Genomic DNA, 20555 nt, shown 5'->3' with positions numbered 1-20555 from the left:
TCAAGCCGCAGGTTCAACACACACACACACATGCATACACACGCGCGTGCGCAGACACACTAGTGTTATGGCTAGACTTACATCTACTAGTTTGACATCTGTCCTATATGTTGTTCATCCCCTTCCCTTTATTTGCTTTGTTTGGAATTATTATACTATCTTATCTGTCATATTGGCTTATATAATTCTGTGTTATGACATAAGTGGCCCCTTCAGGGTTTATGTATCTTTTACTTTTTAGTCTTCCAAGTTGTATTATACAATTTCAGGTGTAAGTATTCTAACCTCACAATAAAAATCTGTAACTTCTACCATTGGGCTTTTTTCATAGCTATTATAAATTTTACTTTTACATATGCTACAAGCTCCACAATCATTGTGATTTTGTTAAACCATCAATTGTCTTTAAAGCATTTAAAGAGAGAATCTGATTTATTTGCCCATGTAGTTACCATATGTGGTACTTTTGTTTATGTAGGTACAGGTTTCTATGTGCTTTAACTTCCCATTTTCTTGACCACATTTAACGTCTCTTTTATTGAGAAATGAAGATGACAAATCCTTTCAGCTTTTGTATGTCTCAAATCTTTACTGTGTCTTTGTTTTAAAAAGATAGTTTCACTGAGCATTAAGATGTCAGGTGTTTCTCTTAGTAATTTAAAGGTACTGCTCCACTAATCTTCTAATTATATTGTTTCTGATGAGAAATCTGCTTGTCATTCTTATCTTGGTTGTTTTGATTGGTTGTTTTTAAATCTTATTTTCTCCTTATAACTTTAAGGAACTTAATTAAGATGTTCTTTGACGATTTAGTAGTTGTGCTAGATATTGTGACCTGGTTGGCTGGTGGGTATTTTTGTATTTCCACCAATATTGAGTTTTGTTCTGAGATGTAGTTAAGTGACTAGTTTGGTCTTTTTGGGGGTCTTGCTTTTGCAGGTTCAGAGTTGTTTTTATTCTGGGGCTACTTTCTCACTTATCCTGAGAGCAGGTTCTCCAGAGTCACACAGACACCTGGTGAATGATGAGGCTCTAACTGTTGTAAACAATTCTTTTGTTTCACTTCCCCCTCTCCCTCCCCAGATACATGGAAATGTATATATTATCAGTACAATGCTGAATGCTGAGGGAAATTTTTTTTTTTAAGTAACATCATCTTAAATCCCATATGTAGCTCTAGGTGTCTGGTATCTTCAGAGCATTTGAGTTACCTTTAGTTAAAAAGCAACCATAGGGCTGGGAATGTGGCTTGGCAGTAGAGTGCTTGCCTAGCATGCATGAAGCCTTGGATTTGATTCCTAAGCACCACATAAACAGAAAAGGCCAGAGGTGGCGCTGTGGTTCAAGTGGTAGAAGGCTAGCCTTGAGCAAAAAGAAGCCAGGAATAGTGCTCATGCCCTGAGTCCAAGCCCCAGCAATGGCCAAAAAAAAAAAAAAAAATGCAACTATACCTGGGACAATTCCATTTTTTCTTTTGGTCCAAACTCCATACTTGATACTTTCACTTACTGGCTAGTGCTCTACCAACTAAGCCACACCTCCAAACCCAACAATTCTATCTACAAATACTTGGTTGACCTTTTTAAAAATATTAGCTTTTATACTATTCATTGTCCACTTTGCTTCTTAATACCTTAAAAGTCCACGACAGAAGTGCTAAAAAGTAATATGTTTTGTTTGCAAAGAGTAAAGAAAATATACATACATGTATACACATAAATACATACATGTGTATGTATCTGTATACACACATATATACATACATTAAATTGTGACTATGCCTGGGTACTATATCCAATTATATCCCCAGGACCTCCTCACACACACAGTAATTGTGAATATAGTTTTCCAATTGTGAATATAGTTGTTTTCCCTATGTTTGAACATGTTGAGTCCCCTCTCACCTTTATCATGAGAAACAATTTAATTTCTTTGTGGTACAGAGAACTGAACCTAGGGCCTTGTATGTCCAACTCCACAATTAGTAATTTTATATTTAAAACAGAAAAAATGCTTTTGTAATCAGCACTTAGAAAATAAAGTACAATAAAATTACCTTAATTTGGCAGGTACTCACATAGAGGCTTAGAATCTTTTTTTTTTTTTGCCAGACCTGGGCCTAGAACTCGGCCTGAGCACTGTCCCTGGCTTTTTTGCTCAAGGCTAGCACTCTGCCACTTGAGCCATAGCACCACGTCTGGCCATTTTCTGTATATGTGGTGCTGGGGAATCGAACCCAGGGTTTCATGTATGTGAGGCAAGCACTCTTGCCACTAGGCCATAGTCCCAGCCCTAATTCTTTCTTCTTTAAAACTGCTTTATCGTGCTCGCTTCGGCAGCACATAAACTAAAATTGGAACGATACAGAGAAGATTAGCATGGTCCCTGCACAAGGATGACAGGCAAATTTGTGAAGCGTTCCATATTTTTTAGGTAACAAATAGTACAAGAAATGTATCCAATGCCTAACGTATGAAACTGTAACCTCTCTGTGTATCAGTTTGACAATAAAAATTTTAAAAATAAAAAACTCTTTGAAGGCAGAAAAAAAACCTGCTTTATCACAGCTTTAGACCTAACACTATACTGAAATTGTTTTTTATTTACTTTTTGGGGGCCTGTCCTGGGGCTTTAACTCAGGGCCTGGGCGCTGTCCCTGAGCATTTGTGCTCAAGGCTAGCACTCTAGAGCCATAGCACCACTTCTGGTTTTCTAAATAGCGTATTGGACATAAGAGTCTCATGGACTTTCTGCCACTGACTTTTTTGGTAGTTAATTGGAGCTAAGAGTTGCGTGGACTCTTCCTGTCTGAGCTGGCTTCCAACTGTGATCTTCAGATCTGTCTCCTGAGTAGCTAGAATTACAGGTGTGGGCCACAAGGGCTGGCTTGAAGTTGTCATTTCTAAAAGCACCGTAAGTCACCAGTTGGGAAGCTTCTGCAAAGGAAAAGAGGTGCTACTAAAAATTACACAGAAAAGAAAACACAAATCAAAGCTGACCAACTAGATTCTTTGATCCTATCAGTAATGATTGTAATTGTTGAACTATGCCATATTTGTCATATTACAAAGATTGTTACTGTTTATATTAGAAAAGTACATACTTTTTAAATTTTATTTATTTTAAATAAAATTGTTCTAGGTAAGTTTTTTTTCTTATTTATTGTCAAAGTGATGTACAGAGAGGTTACACTTATTTTTGATCCCAAACCTAAACTCCATTTCTACAGCTAACAACTGTGCTGTGTATTCTTTCCAATTTTTCTCTGCACTTAATTGTTACAAGTTTTCTGGGAGTAGTTGTTACATAAAGAAAAAAAAAATCACATAAATTGTTCAGTGTTTGTTTGTTTTTTGCCAGCCCTGGGGCTTGGACTCAGGGCCTGAGCACAGTCCCTGGCTTCTTTTTGCTCAAGGATAGCACTATGCCACTTGAGCCACAGTGCCACTTCTGGCCTTTTCTATATGTGTGGTGCTGAGGAATCGAACCCAAGGCTTCATGTATATGAGGCAAGCACTCTTTGCCACTAGGCCAAATTCTCAGCCCTGTTCAGTGTTTTTTTCATGTGAAATATATAAAGATTTTCCTAAAGAAGTGGATCTAAACTTCAGTTGATGATGGTGCCTCATGTTCTACTGTTAAGGACGTACATAATTTATTCTAATGATGAACACTGATTAGTTCTATTTTCTCTTCATACATTTCTTCCTCTCCAGAACATACCTATGTAATATTAACATTTTCAATAACCCTACCCTACCCTTCAGAAGAGTGCACATTTAAAAGTGACAAGTAATGCCAAAATTTCAGCTAAAAAGATGAAGCTACTTATATTTGATTTACTAATTTATAAGTGCCTACTTTCCATTTTGACACTATTATTAAGTTTCCAACATTTCTCTGTTATACTGATTTTTTAAAAGTCATGTTTCATTGATGTTTTTATTTAAACTTCTCAGCTTATTGGTTTGGATGCATTTTTCTTCAGGGTGTTATAGGAAATCTACATTTTTACTTTTCTGAATTTATTGCCTGTGTTCTTTCCTGTTTTCTATTAGGGTCTATTTTTCATAGTGGCTGGAAGGCAAATTTCATATAGTTTAAGTATTAATTTTGCTCCACTTTTAAAATAGCTCCTAAGTTAATATGTCACTTACAAAGGCCTTCACCTCAAAATTTTCTTAACCCACTTTAAAAATTGTAATTTACATATATATTTAATTACTCTGGAATTTAGATTTCAAAGTGGAGCAATGAGAGTATGTTAGTTTTACCCCACAGCCAATGTCTATACTATTTAAAAACTAGTTCTTCCATTACTCAATAATTTCTCATTCTTTTTTTTAATGCATGAATCCTCTCCTGATCTTATTGTTTCTTTGATCTATGCACTTAACCCTACACCAAAATCTTATTTTTGTAACTGAAACTTTATGATAATTTTTGATAGGTTAGCTGTTCTTCATTATATTCCTTTTTGAAATTTAGTGGCTGTTCTTGCACTTCCCCCTCTCAATACTTGAACCCTCAGTTTTTTCCAATTTTAAAACTCTATTGAACTTCTGATTACAACTACATTGACTTTACAATGAAGACTAGTTTTTTAGGAAACTGACATCTTAGATTAAGTTGTCACATTCAGGAAGACTGTGTTCATCCAGTCATTTGGACCTTCTGTAGTTTTCTTCATATAGCTTTTGAACATTTTTACTATTTTAAGGTATTTTATAACATACTGCTTTTCTTTTTTGAAAGTGTCTCACTGTATAGACTAGTCTAGATCGAAACTTACTATGTACCCCAGGTTGGTCCCAACCTCATGATCCTCCTACCTATGTTTCCTGAAGGCTTGCACCACTACACGTAGTTTGTTCTACTTTTCTACAGTTTGTACTACTTTTTCTCAATGTATTACATAGCTAGCTACTTTTGTTATATAAGAAAGCTAGTAAGTTTACTTTATAGATTGCCATTTACTGAACCTGTTCTGCATTTTTTAAGTTTACAGATGAGAACTTGGTACGAAACTAGGTGCTTTCCCACTACTATTAGGAATAAGGCAAGGATACTTATTCTTGTAATTTTTTTCTCTGTCCCCCATTCTTGTGTATGTGTGTTACTGAAGACTGAACCCAGTCTCAGGCATACTAGGCAAATGTACTACTACTGAGCTATACCCCAGCCCCAAGCTTGTAATTTGTTAGGTAAGCAATCATATCGGCTATAAATAATAATGGGCAACTTACCCCTCCATCATTTAGAGGTTATTCTTCTTTGTTTCCTGATGTATTCACTAAGACTTCTGGGGGGAGGGGGAGGTGCACGCGCACGTGCACACATGCTTCTTCTGGGACTTGAACTTAGGGCCTGGCATTGTCCCTGAACTTCTTTTGCTCAAGGCCAGCACCCTACCACTTGAGCCACAGTGCTACTTGCAGCTTTTTTGAATAGTTTATTGGAAGAGTTTCACAGACTTTTCTGCGATGGCCGATTTCAATCCACAATCCTCAGATCTCAACCTCCGGAGTAGCTAGGATTACAGACATGGACTACCAGTGTATCTTTCAATTGAAATGTTTAAAATATTTCATTATTATATTTGACATAGGTTTTTGGTAGAAAATCTTTATGAGGTTGATGCTTGTTAGATACAACTTATGGAGAATGACAACTAAATTTTAGAAAATGATTACTTAACACAAAAGAGTTTCCCAATAAATCTATGAATATAGTAAATAGCATTAATGTGCTTCTGATGACCAAATCACTATACTCCTGGGATTCAAGATATTAGAAACAGTATGAAAAGTAAAAGCCCAGGCTCTGGAACTAGAATATCTGTCTTAAAATCCTGTCTTAAGATCCTATTTGTGGGCTGGGGATATGGCCTAGTGGCAAGAGTGCTTGCCTCCTATACACGAGGCCCTGGGTTCGATTCCCCAGCACCACATATACAGAAAATGGCCAGAAGTGGCGCTGTGGCTCAAGTGGCAGAGTGCTAGCCTTGAGCAAGAAGAAGCCAAGGACAGTGCTCAGGCCCTGAGTCCAAGCCCCAGGAATGGCAAAAAAAAAAAAAAAAATCCTATTTGTAGGATCTTAGGTATATTATTCAATTAGTCTGTGCTTCAGTCCTCACATTTAAAAAAATCACTGTAATACTATCTACCTCAGTTATTTAAAAAATAACGAAGTAAACAGATTTATGTGAAGCAGTTTGGAATGATACCAGAATATAAAAATCATATTAATCATAAGCACTACTATTTGCCAAGTAACAGTATGTAGCCAAACAAACTTTGACTACGGCGTCAAAATCTGGTCTGCTGCTTAGTACATAGTTTAATCAGAACATGACCATACATGGTTTTCGTGTTCCTATAGCTCAGCTTAAGGAGATGTGACAGAGGCCCTATGACCCAGAGTGCCTGAAATATTTACTATCTGCTCCTTTGTTTACAAACTACAATTACAGTAGTAGTGTTGAAACTCTAAGAGTTCAGAGTCCAAAAGTTGAGACAAATACATATATCACATTTCTATCTATCTATCTATCTATCTATCTATCTATCTATCTATCTATCTATCTATATCTCTCTGTCTCTCTCTATATATATATGCTACCATATAGTATGCACAGGTATCATGAAACATACAGTAGTTCAGTATTAAAAGACAAGGAGTCACACAAGTAAAAAGAGAGAAGCATTTTATTTACTTTTAATTATTGTATAATATATATGTATTTATATGAATTGATCACTCATCGTAGTCTGTAAATTCCTAGAGCAAAGAAGTTATGACATTCATGTTCACAGAATCTAGAACATGCTTAGTTTTCAATAAATGACAAATGAATAATGAAAATAATAATAATGATGATGAAAATAGCTGGATAATTAGACATGTCCATCCAAGTTCTAGATACAGACATACTATGGGCAAGCATTTTACATGCCACAGTAAATGGGCTTTATCTTACTCTTTGCAATAGGCCTATTCTTAGAGATAGGTACAATTATTACTCTGCTGTGCAATGAAAAAACAAGGCTTACTGTAGCTGAGTGACATGTTTATAACAGCCAGCAAAAAAAAAAAAAAAAAGTCAACAAATAAATCTATGCCTCTGCCTAACAGAAAACACGTGCTCTTACCATGCACGCCAAAGTTGGGAAGTGTGATACAGTCACAGGGCAGTAGAGTATGGATTCTCAAAGACAGAAGAGAGTATAATCAATACAACAGAAAGCATGTGACTTTAATTTCTAAAACTGATGAATCATTTTAATAAATTCATGTTTCTGAAGTACTCTGGAAAAGATGGGCATTGGTGGCTCACACCAGTAATCCTACTCAGGAAGCTTAGATCTGAGGGTCATGGTTCAAAGCCAGCCCAGGCAGGATAGTCTATGAGACTCTATCTCCAATTAACTACCAGATAGCTAGAAGTGGCACTGTGCCTCCAAGTGTTAAGAGTGCTAGCCTTGAGCAAAAGAGCTCAGAGTCAGTGGCTAGGCCCTGAGTTCAAGCACCACCACCACAACAACAACAACAACAAAAAAAGGAAAGCAAACTGATAGGTTAAGTTTAGAATAATAGCTGCTCCTTCATTTTACCTAAATATAACTCTATCACAAAGACTAATTTTAGTAAGATCCAAGTAATTGAGAAAAAAATATGAATGGTTAATACATGATGGCATTTAAGTAATACTGATCTGATGTAACAGAAATAGTTGATCCTAGCAATTTCTAAGAAAATTAAAAATCCAGGGGCTGGGAATATGGCCTACTGGCAAGAGTGCTTGCCTTGTATACATGAAGCCCTGGGTTCAATTCCCCAGCACCACATATATAGAAAATGGCCAGAAGTGGCGCTGTGGCTCAAGTGGTAGAGTGCTAGCCTTGAGCAAAAGAAGCCAGGGACAGTGCTCAGGCCCTGAGTCCAAGCACCAGGACCGGCAAAAAAAAAAAAAAAAAGAAAAGAAAAAATGCAGAATATTTAAACATAATGAAATTACAAACCAAAAAACTTATTTAGAGGTAAACTAAATCATTATTCCTTCAAGCTAGCTCATAACTAACACACTGGCTGAATATAACATCAACTTCTGTAAAACAAAGCACAGAATATACGGGTTGACTATCTCTGTAGCAAAATGCTTAAAGCCAGAAGTGCTTCTATTTCAGATTTTGGAATGAATGCATGTAGTAATATCATTAGTTATTTTAATAATTCTAAAAATGAAATTCAGGAAGTAGAAGTACAGCTTAAAAGGTACAGTGCCAGCTGTGACCAAGTAAATACTCAAGGCCATGAGTTCAAGCTGTAGTACCAGCACACACACAAAAGTAAACAGAAAGCTCATTTATGTTTCATAAATATCTTATATGTCTGGCTTGTAGGTAATTTACACAATAATTTTAGTGCACCTGCATTCTGACTGCAACCCATCACAAGAGATAAGTGTGGAAGTTTCTACTTGTGGTATCATAATGGCACTTAGAAAGTTTCAGATTTTAGAGCATTTTGTATTTTTGGGTTAGGTATGTTCAACCTATAATTACTTTTTAAAGAAAAGTCTTAAGTGCTTTAAAATGTGCTTATAAAACATCAGTCGAGAAGCCCTAGGGAAATGGAAGATTTTTTTTTCCCCTTCCAAGTTATGTGGTTACAAGTTTATTGAAGAAGATTATATGTACATAAATCAATTAAAGTAATAACACATCGGGAAAGTGGATAGTGAAGAAATCAACTTTTTTAAAGCACTTTGCTCATATGTACTTTTACATGGATTTTAATATGCAGTAAAACAAAATAATTTTTTGAAAAATTTCTTTCTTTTGCAGGCAAAGTGGGATTGGGCCTTTTCTATTTTAAGAGAGGGAGCAGTCTGAACTACGCTTTAAGTATAACCTCCTATGTAACTGTGATGATAGGTCTGTGCCATCACAGCTAGTTTATTTGTTGTGATGGGGTCTTGCTCTTTGCCCAGGCTGCCCTTACACTTTGATCCTCCCAGTCTTATCTCTTGATCTCTGTCTCTTTGGTAGATAGGACCACAGCCAGGGAGTAGCTCCAAGTCATGCCAGTAATTTTTCTGAGGCAGTGGGTTTTGAACTCATAGCTTTGTACCTGCCAGGAAGACACAGTACCATTTAAGCCATGCCCTCTCAACATTTCTTATAGAAGATGATCAATGCATATCTGTCACATGTAGATAATCTTCACATGGAAGTTTATTACAAAGTATACATTTCTAGCAATTTGCACATAAGAGAGCTCAAAAAGTGAGGAATTAAAGTCAATCACAAGTAAAATTTCATCTGTAAAATAAGGCTACAGGTATATGTAAAATTTTAAAAAATAATCAAGTATAGGCCCTAAAATCCAATGGTATCTCAACAAATGGGTCTTAATTACCACAGATACAGAAAAATTTTCACCTAAAAAATTCATTTTTTGCACATTTTTAGCCAATTTGGAAAAATACCTGAAGTACAGAATCGACTAGTACCTTCTTGTATAAAAGGAGAGAGGCAAAGTGGACATGGACTGAATTGAAAGATGAGGTGGGATGGAAGAAAGCTTTTATTTGCAATCTCTCTGCCAAAAGAAGCAGTTAAAACTTTTGAGTAAACTAAATGTTTACTAGAGGCATACTATGTCTCCATTATTCTGGAGAATAAAACTTGAACTCAAGATTTTTAGTTTTTTTTTTTAAGCTGTACTGTTACCAATACATAGTTTTAACTATTATAAGCACTTATATGGTACTTAATGTTTTTCTGATTTCCAACATCTCTTGTGTTCTCACAATATCTGTTAGAAAAACCGAACAGATTTTCTCTATTTTAAGGATAAAAAACAAAACAAGATTGAAGACAGAAGAAAGATTAAGAGCTAAGTCACTATCCAAGGCTTTATCTCTTACCTGGGAAAGGAAAACAGCTGGAAACGGTAGAAAGTTTTTGCAGCATCAACAGAAACTTAGGAAGGGGGTGGGTGGGGCAGGGAAAGTAGTGAATAAATTCTTAAAGTATACATTAAAAGCAAAAAAAAATTAGGTAGCAATTTATGAAGGGTTACAACTTAGTTGAAAAGGTTTGTGGCACCTTAAAACTTCAAACAGTAGATATATTCACAAAAGATGGCAAAATGGTGGTAAGGAAAATATAAAAATCAGCTTATATTTAGTTTTATTTGTTTGGTTTTAATGTCGTTTTCTTTTTTTGTTGTTGTTGGTCATGGGGCTTGAATTCTGGGCCTGGGCACTGTCCTTGAGCTCTTCAGGTCAAACCACAGTGCCACTTCAGGTTTTCTGGTGGTTAAGTGGAGGTAAGAATCTCATGACCTTTCCTGCCTGGCTGGCTTTGAACCATGATCCTCAGATCTCAGACTCCTGAGTAGCTTCCTGAGTAACTAAGATTACAAGTATGAGCCACCAGTGCCCTTCACTTTTATGTTTTTAACAGGAAAGACCACTGGTTCTAACTAGTTAGCACCCCATCTTAAATACCTTTACTTTCCCCAACACTTAATACCAACCCTACTAATGCTGCTGAATGAAACAAGGCTCTTAGGCTACATTTGATCTTATACCACAGAGTAAAGAGTAATCCTTGTCAAATGACTTACACAACTATAACCCCAGGCACTACTGCTCACCAGATAATGCTACAAGATACATAGTAGGCTGAATTAGCATTGTCTTAGAAGTATACATATGTAAACTTAGAAATTTCAAAGAGATATCTCATGTAAACTTTTAAAATCACCAGTACTTATCCTTTAAATCACCATGACTTATCTTAAAATAATTTTTTTTTTTTTGGCCTCCTGGGCCTTGGACTCAGGGCCTGAGCACCATCCCTGGCTTCTTCCCGCTCAAGGCTAGCAACTCTGCCACCTGAGCCACAGCGCCCCTTCTGGCCGTTTTCCATATATGTGGTGCTGGGGAATCGAACCGAGAGCTTCATGTGTAGGAGGCAAGCACTCTTGCCACTAGGCCATATTCCCAGCCCCTTAAAATAATTTTAATGGAAATACTTTAAAAGGGCTTTCAAGTCTTTCTTCCTTGCTTGGATCTCCACAGTATAACCTTCTCTTGATGGCGCTATATCCTCTATGTAAATATCAATTACTGGACTGTTTGACAACACAGTGGCTCTTCATGAAGTTACTGCAGAATCTCTGTTGGCTCTTTCACTAACACATCCAACATTACTTTTACACATTAGGTTCTAGGTCCCCTGCTGTCACTCATAGGCCACCAACATCCTAAGCCTGGTTTCTAAAATGTTAGCTATAGAATTTTTTTTTTAAAGCCAGAGCATCCAGTTGATATACTTAACCTTATACAAATTTCAGCCAGTGTAACTATTTCTACTGTTGTAAGGCCTGGCTCAAAGCTTTTCTTCTTTTACTTCCTAGTTCAAGCTTGTACTTGAAGTCTGGCAATGAAATAACAAGTAGTACTTATTTTTGTGTATTTTGTTTACTTTCACAAACTGTAAGGGAAAATATAGGAGCGACAGTCATAAAACATATCAAATAACCATTTAGACAAAACGATAAAAGATATTTGCAGTATCTGGCACATGGACAATCAACTAGCCAATTAGCCTAGTAAACTAGATTGGATGGTCAAATGGAGCCCAAAGACAGCTTCTTTTTGTTCGGTCTTTGAGCTGATATTTTTCACATTAAAAAGCTTTTTTAAAGAAACAAGAAAACAAATAAGAATATTTAGCAGACTACAGAGTAGGTATGATCTAGTACTCTACAGAAAGTTTGCTGACCTTTGATCCAAGTTATAAAAACAAATACATGTAAACTATCCATTACACATCAAGCTTATGTCAAAGGAAATACATATTTGTCTCAGTGATGAGTTCCTAATGATACAGTCAAACTGTTCTGGTCTTCTCTAACCTTCCTGATTGTTTTTTTTTTTTCCATATCCTAGGACTTAGTCTATCTCTCGTGACCTTTCTTCCTTCTAAATCATTGTCCTCTGATGCTCTCAAGCTGATTTCCTTCCTATTACTTCCAATTCTGCTTGTCAAGCTATTTTAGAATGAGTTTCCCTTTGGTACATAAATCTTCCCTTAATTTCAAGTCTGACTTACTTCAAATGCCAAAACTACTATAGCAATCAATGTGCCACACACTTTAATTATACTATCTTAGATATTTTGTTAGTGGTCTTCCATGTAAGTCTAGTATCCTCAACTAATGTGTAAACTACCTGAAAGAACACAGCACATCGATTTTTATCATCACTTTGAAAATATCTCATCATCCTCTGGGAGCAGCCATCTTCCAATCACATCCATCTCTTTTTTTTTTTTTTTGGCCAGTCCAGGGGCTTTGGGACTCAGGGCCTGAGCACTATTCCTGGCTTTTTTTTTTTTTTCCTCAAGGCTAGCACTCTACCTCTTGAGCCACAGTGCCACTTCTGGCTTTTCCTGTTTATGTGGTGCTGAGGAATTGAACCCAGGGCCTAATGCATGCTAGGCAAGCTTTCTACCACTAAGCCACATTCCCAGCCCCCACATCCATCTATTTGAAAGGACAAAATAATTGGTAATTGATTGAAAACATCAAAAGAGGAATCCTGTAAAGGGGCTTGATGGAAGACCATAGGCTACAATGTAAACATATATATATATTAAAGGTATATATTAAAGACACAACCACAATAGAGAGAGAAGGTTAAAGATCAAGAAAATAGACCACAGAATACTTTGAAATAAAATAATATCCAAGTGTTAAGAGAATAAGAGCTTACAAGACATGAAAAAGATTTTCCTTTCAACATATTAGCCATTAGTTGCCTTTTAACCAGAGGCTCTAGACACTGATAAACACAAAGGCCTTATTTTCTTGTTCCAATGGGACAAATTATAGTAAAAGGCTAAATGGAATAGGTGTATATAGTATTCTATATTTTTGAGTTTACAATATTGTGAACTTACATGAATACTACTTATTTTAGAGATTGCTAAACAAACAACAATAAACAGTAATCACTTATGTAGTAACTGGCTGTTAATTTCTAAACCAGGAGCACATCCTTATATCAATCTCAAAAGATGAAACCTAGACTCATTTTCATGGGATACATGCATAAAGAATGCTGTTTTTTAAAAAAAAGCCTACTTTGGTTATAGCATCAAATTGTATTTTAAAACAACTATAGAAAAAAAGTGCAACAGGACCTGAATTTATGAACATCAAAAAAACTTTCAAAAGCATAAATATTTCTCAAGCCTAAATATTTTTAAAAGTATATGTAAAATGCTTGTAATCTAAGAAAAGCTACAAAAACAAATAAGAATATTAATTATGCACTCCTCCCCACCTTGGTCTTACAGAATCTCTCAGTCCTTAACTATACCTGGCTGGTCGGGAATGAGGGAGACATTTTTATTAAGTAATAATAAATATTCTTAAAATTACATTGTAGAATTTGACAAGTAAAAAGGAATCATTAAGTGGGTGATAAGACAAATCAGCTCTCAATTACTCACAAGAAGAGAGGAAGTGATGACACAGATGACACCGAAGAATGTTTTCTCCAATGCCTGGCACTAATTTGAGTGAAGCAAATTACAAGTATGCTTCACTGAGCCATGTTAATCAGGAGTTTCTTTTTCCTGAATATTGAATGCTTTGGAAGATTCTGATATAATGGAAAAAGAGGGAGTTAATCTAGAAGCATACAGGTGGCGAAAGGTAGCTGCCCTGAGATAAAAATTTTCCACACTATCTACACAGTGAAAACGAGGGGTGATCTATGAAGGGAAAGACAAAAATACTGTAAAATTTTATGTGGTAGTGCTAGTAATTTGTAATATAAAATATATATGAAAATCATTAGATTTTTTTCGTGTCAAGTCATCCTCACTTATTACCATGAATGATAGTTACTACTGGCAGTAAGAATTACTAAGCTAAAATGCTTTAAAAAAAAAAACACAACACAACAAACCCACAAAATCTTAAGTTATATTTTTTTTAAAGTTAAAAAAGAAAACCTATCTTTTCCACTGCTTTTCTGTGAGGCTCACCATCTGTCTCCATGATACTTTATCTCACTACTTCAGGAAAATTAATTCAGACAAAAATATTAAGAAGGCAGGGGGATTTCGGGGGGATTTAAACAAAACTTAAGATGGCAAGAATGACCGATTTAGCAAATTCACAAAAAACGAAGTATTTCTCCAGACACAAGATCAGAACCACAAAATTCAATTTGTTTCTGCCTAGCATATGGCTCCAACTCTTGAGTGGCATATGTTTAGTACAAGTGCTGGGAAGAGCAAAGCGAGGGGGGAACACATTATAGAAAGAGTTCAAATCTTATTTCTTTCTCGCAATACAGGGAAACACACAAACTTGGGTTTCAAGAACTAAAAAACACGGACCCGAGGAAGAAGCCGAACAATTATGTGGCTCAGACTGAAACCGAGCGAATACGCACGATGTGTGCACGTTGTATAATGGAAAACGAAGATCTTGCCCTTCTTAGTAAATAGGTGGTCGGACACAAAGGTGTCCAAGGGGCCTTCCATTAAAATCTGACCAAAAGCAAATCTCGAAATTCACCATCCCTCCTACCCCCAAAGCAGAATTACAGACGCTTTTCTTCCCACTCAGCCCCCCCCCCAAAAAAAACCTTCAAGGCTTCAATAAAACACGATTCCAGCAGTCACCGTGCTTGCAATTTGACGTCGATCTTTTTTTTTCCCCCTCTCATTTTCTTTTACCTCCCCCACGACGCCCTTCCAAGGCCGTGTCAAAAGTTCAAAACATCCAGGTTGTTAAACGGGGCAAGGGCCGCAGCCTCCCCGGTCCGTTCCACCTCCCGACCCCCAACAGGTGGTTCACTCACCTGGGGCGGCGGAGGACCCGCCAGCTACCGGCAGGCAAGCAGCCACCGAGGGAAGGGAGACTTTTCCAGGTTTCTCACTCCCCACCAACGGGAAAGCGGGAAAACTCCGAGTCCGAAAAGGCCAAGCTGGGATCCAAGTCTGGCGGACGGGGCTGCCACAGGCGACGGCGCCCGGCGATCGTGGGCCCCGCGGGCAGCGCGCCGCCCCCAGCCCTCCGGAGAGCCGCGCGCGCGGAGCTCCGGGCAGCCGCCGCCGCCGAGGGGGCGGGGAAACGGGGGCTGAGGGGAGGGCGCGGAGAAAGGAGAGGCGGAGGGATAGAGGGAGAGGAAGGACCGCCGCGCTCCCGCGCCGCCGCCGCCACGGCAGGATGGCGCCTCCCGTCCGCGCCTCTCCCCCGCGTCCCCCGGCAGGTGCCCGGCCAGTGGCGGCTCTCGTCCTCGACCCGCTCTCCCCTTTTCCCAGTTCCCTCCACCCTGACACAGGGACATGACGACAGCCGAGGACGGCTCCGGCTCCCCCCTCCCCCACCTCCGTTCGACGGGGCTGAGACCGGCCGACGGCGTCCCCGGCCCTCAGCCTGCGCCTCTAGCCTAACGGTTTCCGCGGCGGGCCGGGGCCGCGACGGGTCGGCGTCCCCCGCCTCCCCAGGCCCGGGCGGAGGGGGCGCCTCGGCTCTCACCTCCGACTCACGCCGCTCCGGGAGAGGGGGCGGTGGCCGGCGACTCGCCAGAGGCGCCGCTCCCTCGGGTTCCGGATGGCTTCTACCTCCAGCCGCGGAGAGCCAGCTCTGGGGGCGGGGCCGCCGCGGCCGCCTAGCCCGGCGGGACGGAGGTGTCGGGTTTTTTCTCTCCCCGGGTAGTGACGGCGCCGCCTCAGCCCCGCTCTTCGCTCCCTCTCCGCGCAGCTCCCGCTTTCTCTTTCACCCGAGGGACCACGAACACCGCCGCCGCCATGCTTACTACGGAGCCGGGAGGAGGAGCCCCGGAGTCGGCGCGCCCAGTGCGGCTGCGCGAGCCCCGCCGACGGCGCCCCCGGCCGGTCAGTCTGGGATCCGGGTCTCCCACCCGACACACAACTACCCCACAACCCTGAGCTTTCACCCCCCTACCCCCCCCCACCCCCAGCGCGCGAATACCCGGCCCCCGGGCCTTGGTCTCCCCCTTCTTTCGGCTCCCCCCGGGGGCCTGGAGTGGGAAGGGTGGGGGAGGCGTCGCACCGCCGGCCTACCCCGCTCCGAGCTCTCCGGAGCGGCCCCGCGGGGTTCGGTTGTGTGTGATCCCCGCCGCCGCCAGGCTGCTAGCCCCACTCGGAAAATCGGGAGCTCATTGACGTTTCTTAGGGCCACCGGCTCAGTCCTCAAGCTAGCCACCACCCCCCTCCCGAGACGCACCGTGCAGACCCCTGTCCGAAAGCACCCGAACTTAGCGATGGCAGAGGCTTCCTAGAGACACTCCCCCAAAGCTAGGAATCCCACTGGAGTGAGGTGGGCAGGTTGCTTTACCCGTCCCCAAGCCCCCACCCCCTTTTCTGACCTCCATTGAAAACGCACCACGTAGGCTTTTTCTCTTTTAGCCAGCCAATTCTCTTGGCAAACCATTGCATTTAGTGGTGGTGGTGGTGGTGGTGGTGGTGGTGGTGGTGGTGGTGGTGGTGGTGTGGACGCAGCAGCTAATTCCTTAAACTTAAAGCAATGGTGGGGGTGGGGGACGCCGCAATAATGCATGAGGGACAGCAGGATCTTCAGACTCTTCCAGTCCCCAGCCATCGGAAGACTTGGGGAGTGGGGAAGTCTCCAGGACCCAGAGTTCTACCCCAAGAACTGTCCTTTCAAAAAGAAAAATGGTGACAGATGTAACCAAACGCCACATCTGGCTTGATTTCAACATATTACTTGTATCTTTTTTTCTTTTTAAGGCGGTATTTCTTAAGACTTTTGGCAGAAATCGGTTTCAAATGTATGCAAGTGTTCTCTATGATTGATTGATTGATTGATGCCAGTTCTAGGGCTTAAACTCAGGATCTGAGCACTTGTCCCTGAGCTTTTCTTGCTCCAGCCGCAATCGCTCTACCAATTGAGCTCCACCTCCAGTTCCGGCGTTTTGATGGTTAATTGGAGGTAAGAGTCTCCTTGGCTGTCCTGTTCAGGCTGGTTTCAAACTGTGATCCTCAGATCTCAGCCTCCTGAGTAGTTAGAAAACCCAGTGTTCTATTCTTTTAAATAATATAATGGTTGATGAAATTCATTTGGAACCATCCAGTGTGATAACTTGATCCTAAAGTACCGTAGGATTGCGGACAGAATCCCCACTTTGGGGTGCTTTTTTGTCTTTGGAATGTTTTCATCACCTTTCCTAATGTCCATCACTTCTTATCTCTTCGTCTGCCTCTTAATGCACTCTAATCCTTCTTTTCTCATTCTACTTAACTGTTTTTACTTTTTGTTTTCTTCTTTCTATGGTTCCAAGTGCTGACTGATTTGGATATTTATATCCACAATCAGCTAATGAGAGGTTCCTTTTCATTCCATCAATAAACAGGACTGTGACTCCATAGGGAAGGTATCTTGAAATGTTTTCATTGCCCTTCCTTCCAAAAATACTTTCCCTGTGAAAAATGTTCTATATCTTTTCATTCTTTCTCCTTTTTCCTCTTTCTCTTTCTCCCTCCCCATCTCTCTCTCTTTGCCTGCCTACCTGCTTGCCTGTCTGCCCCCTTCCTTCCTTCCTTCCCTTCCTTCCTTCCTTCCTTCCTTCCTTCCTTCCTTCCTTCCTTCCTTCCTTCCTTCCTCCATCTCTGTCTCTCTGTCTCTGTCTCTCTCTCTCTCTCTCTTTCTCCTTTTAACTTTCATATTTGGGCTTTTTTCTAGATAAAATGGCTGGAAAGCTGAAATATAACTATATTGCTTTTAAATGAGAATTTATCAGACTGTGGGTTGACTGGCTTCTTCATAGTATTCCCTGCTTGCTCTGTTTGGTCTGAGGCTAAGCTAGTGGTTTCCAAACTTAACTCTAAGCTAGTAATTTCCCAAGTTTCCTACTCAGGAAGAATCCTACAATCCACACCTCAAAATTCTGATTCTTTGGTTTACTGGGGAGGCCAAGCAACAGCATTAAAAATAACCAACTTTTTTTTTTAAGTATGGTTGGGACATACCTCCATGAGTAGGCAGAGCAAGAAAGAAGGGCTATTTTGAAGCAGACTAAAACATAGCATATAATTCAGGAATGTTATTGAAGTAGACCTAGACATTGTGGTATGATACACAATGCTGTAAGGTGGAGTCAAGTGAAGACTGGGGAAATTATATCCTGTGGAAAGAATGGAATACAGACATAAATTCTTTGGGAATGGAGGGGGCAAGAATTTATGGTGGCTTGAACAAGTCACTTCTCTTGTGATAAGGACCATTTTCAATTCTCATTTTTCTGGAGCTCTCAACAGTACTCAGTACTTTGACTATTGTTCTTTGTCTTATTGCTGGTGTTGGTTTGGGCAGGACTGGCGCTTGAACTCAGGGCCTTATGCAAGCTCTCTACCGCTTGAACTATTCGCCAGTCCTTTTGGCTTTAGTTATTTATCTGAAGATATAGAGTCTTTAATTTTTGTTGGTGTCTGGCCTTAGATACAATCTTCCTTTCACATAGCTGGAATTTCAGGCAGGCTCATCATACTCAGACTTGAGTCCTGTTCTTCCTTGACACTTCTTCCTTTAACATTGCATTTTCTTACTTTTTCTCTTACTTTTCTGAGCACTGTCTCTTTAATCACCGTGCAGATCCTAGCTCTTCTACCTACCAATTTAATGTACAAGAACCTCAAAATTCAGTTGTATGTTCTTTCCTGTGTTCATTATAATCTTTTAGCCTATATAATATCACCTACATCTATGACTTTAGTTATCTATATGCCAGTGATCTTTACATATGTGCTTCTAGATCAGATTCTTCCCCTAAATTCCAAGTGTGATACCAACTGCTTCACTGACATGCCTTAGAATTGGCCAATTGAGTTAATGAACTTTCTGGTTTTCTTTCCCCTCATTTATTTAGTTGTTCAAGTTAAACATCTAATAGTCATCCCTGATGTATTCCTCACCTTCATTTTCTGTATTTGTTGCAGTATCAGCCCCTAGAAATTTTATGTCCAAATATCTCTAAAAAGTCCATGTTTCTTCAGTTACTACCAATCTAATTTGGTCAAATTGCATATAATCTGATCCTTTCTATTCATTTCTTCGCTTGCCAGCCAGAATGATCTTTCAAAATGCAAATGGGACTGTATCAGTTCTTACATAAAATGCTTAAGTTCTCATTGTTTGAGTTTTTAAAGTGGTCTGTGAGACTATACAGGCTGTGGCTTTTCCTGCCTTTTCAGTCTCTTCTTATACCATTCTCTCCCCTGGCTTGGCTTCCTAGGCAGAAGATTTCCTGGCCTCCTTTTAGTCTCTCAAATATACTTTAATCCCTACATCTGAAAGGTGTATAGGAATGTGCTAGAAGACAGTGTTCACAAAACTCTCACATTTTTTGTGCTTGTGAGCAATCACAGCTTTTCTAAAAGACTGTCTTTTCAAGGATCTTTGCTTTGCAAAACAGACACATTATCCCTTACCAGAAATTAAGGAGCATTTGTTAATCTTCTAGTATAACAAAGATAATACCTTCTCTAGAGTCAAGGCTGAAAAAGTTTTCTTGCAGCCCATTATAAAGATTGGTGTTTCCTAAGCTTAGAGGTCCTCAACTGTGACATGAACTCGATGTTTTCTTGAATTAGAACTAGGAGGCAAGGGAACAGGCAAGAACATGACAGTGCTTTCTGCTAGGGCTGTGAGAAGGAAGTGGTCAAAGTACTTTGACCCTAAAGACCCATGTTTTCTGCCAGCATCCACCACAGCTTGTAGGGAGGACAGAATCTTGGATCCTTCACAGACCCTTCATGACAAGAAGAAGTCGTCAAACAAGTAAAAGTTGCATCTCCTATGGTGGTGGGAAAGCAGGTTTGGAAGCTGGGATGTGATGGGCCCTACCTTCCTCTGTGTCACCTTCCTCTGTGACCTGCTGTTGCTGTATGGAAGACAAAAGTATGAGGAAGTGAGTTGGAGGCTTGCCTTGAGATGTTTGGAAGAAAAGAAATTTGGCAATGGAGAAAAGGAAAGATAGAACACCAGATTGACTATTGTACTGACTGAATTTTCTTAGAGAGCTGAGGGTCCTAACTGAACAGAACCAGAGTGAACACTGTCGGTATTACTTCTCTCTTTGGGTCCAAGTGTGGAAGAGGAAGAAGTATTTGACTTGAAGGTAGTATACTAGTTAAAGCAGCCAAAGCCTTTGTTTGGCTTTGAGGAATGTGATTATAATGTGTGGGAAGAGAGACTGGTTTTAGAATCAAGTAAATCTGGGCTTGAATCCCAGTTCTAGAGCTGATTAATTGATCTGAGAAATATTATCTAACCTTTGTCTCAGTTCTTCATCTGTATGCTACCAATAGAATACTGAGTTTGAAGGATTTAGTAGTGTATCTAGGCATGGAAATGTCTAGTATATGCCTTCCTGATGCTTAATAACATAAATGATGGCTATGTAATTCGAATGGCCTTGCTAATTATCATATAGTGAGACTGGGGAAACCCAGAACCTTCCTCCACATTGCCAAGGA

General features: G+C 39.9%; 1 protein-coding gene and 1 non-coding gene across 3 annotated transcripts in view; one reads left to right on the top strand and one right to left on the bottom strand.

Moving 5' to 3' along the window:
• The window catches only part of Fndc3a (fibronectin type III domain containing 3A), a 115774-nt gene extending 99936 nt beyond the window's left edge, over nucleotides 1–15838 (bottom strand). Inside the window, exon 1 of one of the 2 annotated variants that reach the window (XM_048341383.1) lies at nucleotides 15577–15838. The gene's annotated coding sequence lies outside the window, so the exon portion shown is untranslated. Of the gene's footprint in view, nucleotides 1–14896; nucleotides 15032–15576 lie in introns of those variants that run through there. The other variant, XM_048341384.1, reaches the window with a different exon arrangement.
• Nucleotides 2324–2430, top strand: LOC125349836. Its single transcript, XR_007210633.1, has one exon. It is a non-coding gene; the product is annotated as a U6 spliceosomal RNA (small nuclear RNA).
• Nucleotides 15839–20555: the final 4717 nt, after the last annotated feature.

This window comes from Perognathus longimembris, chromosome 3 (assembly GCF_023159225.1).
Source record: "Perognathus longimembris pacificus isolate PPM17 chromosome 3, ASM2315922v1, whole genome shotgun sequence".
Lineage (NCBI taxonomy): Eukaryota > Metazoa > Chordata > Mammalia > Rodentia > Heteromyidae > Perognathus > Perognathus longimembris.
This window is presented reverse-complemented; position numbering and strand designations above follow the sequence as displayed.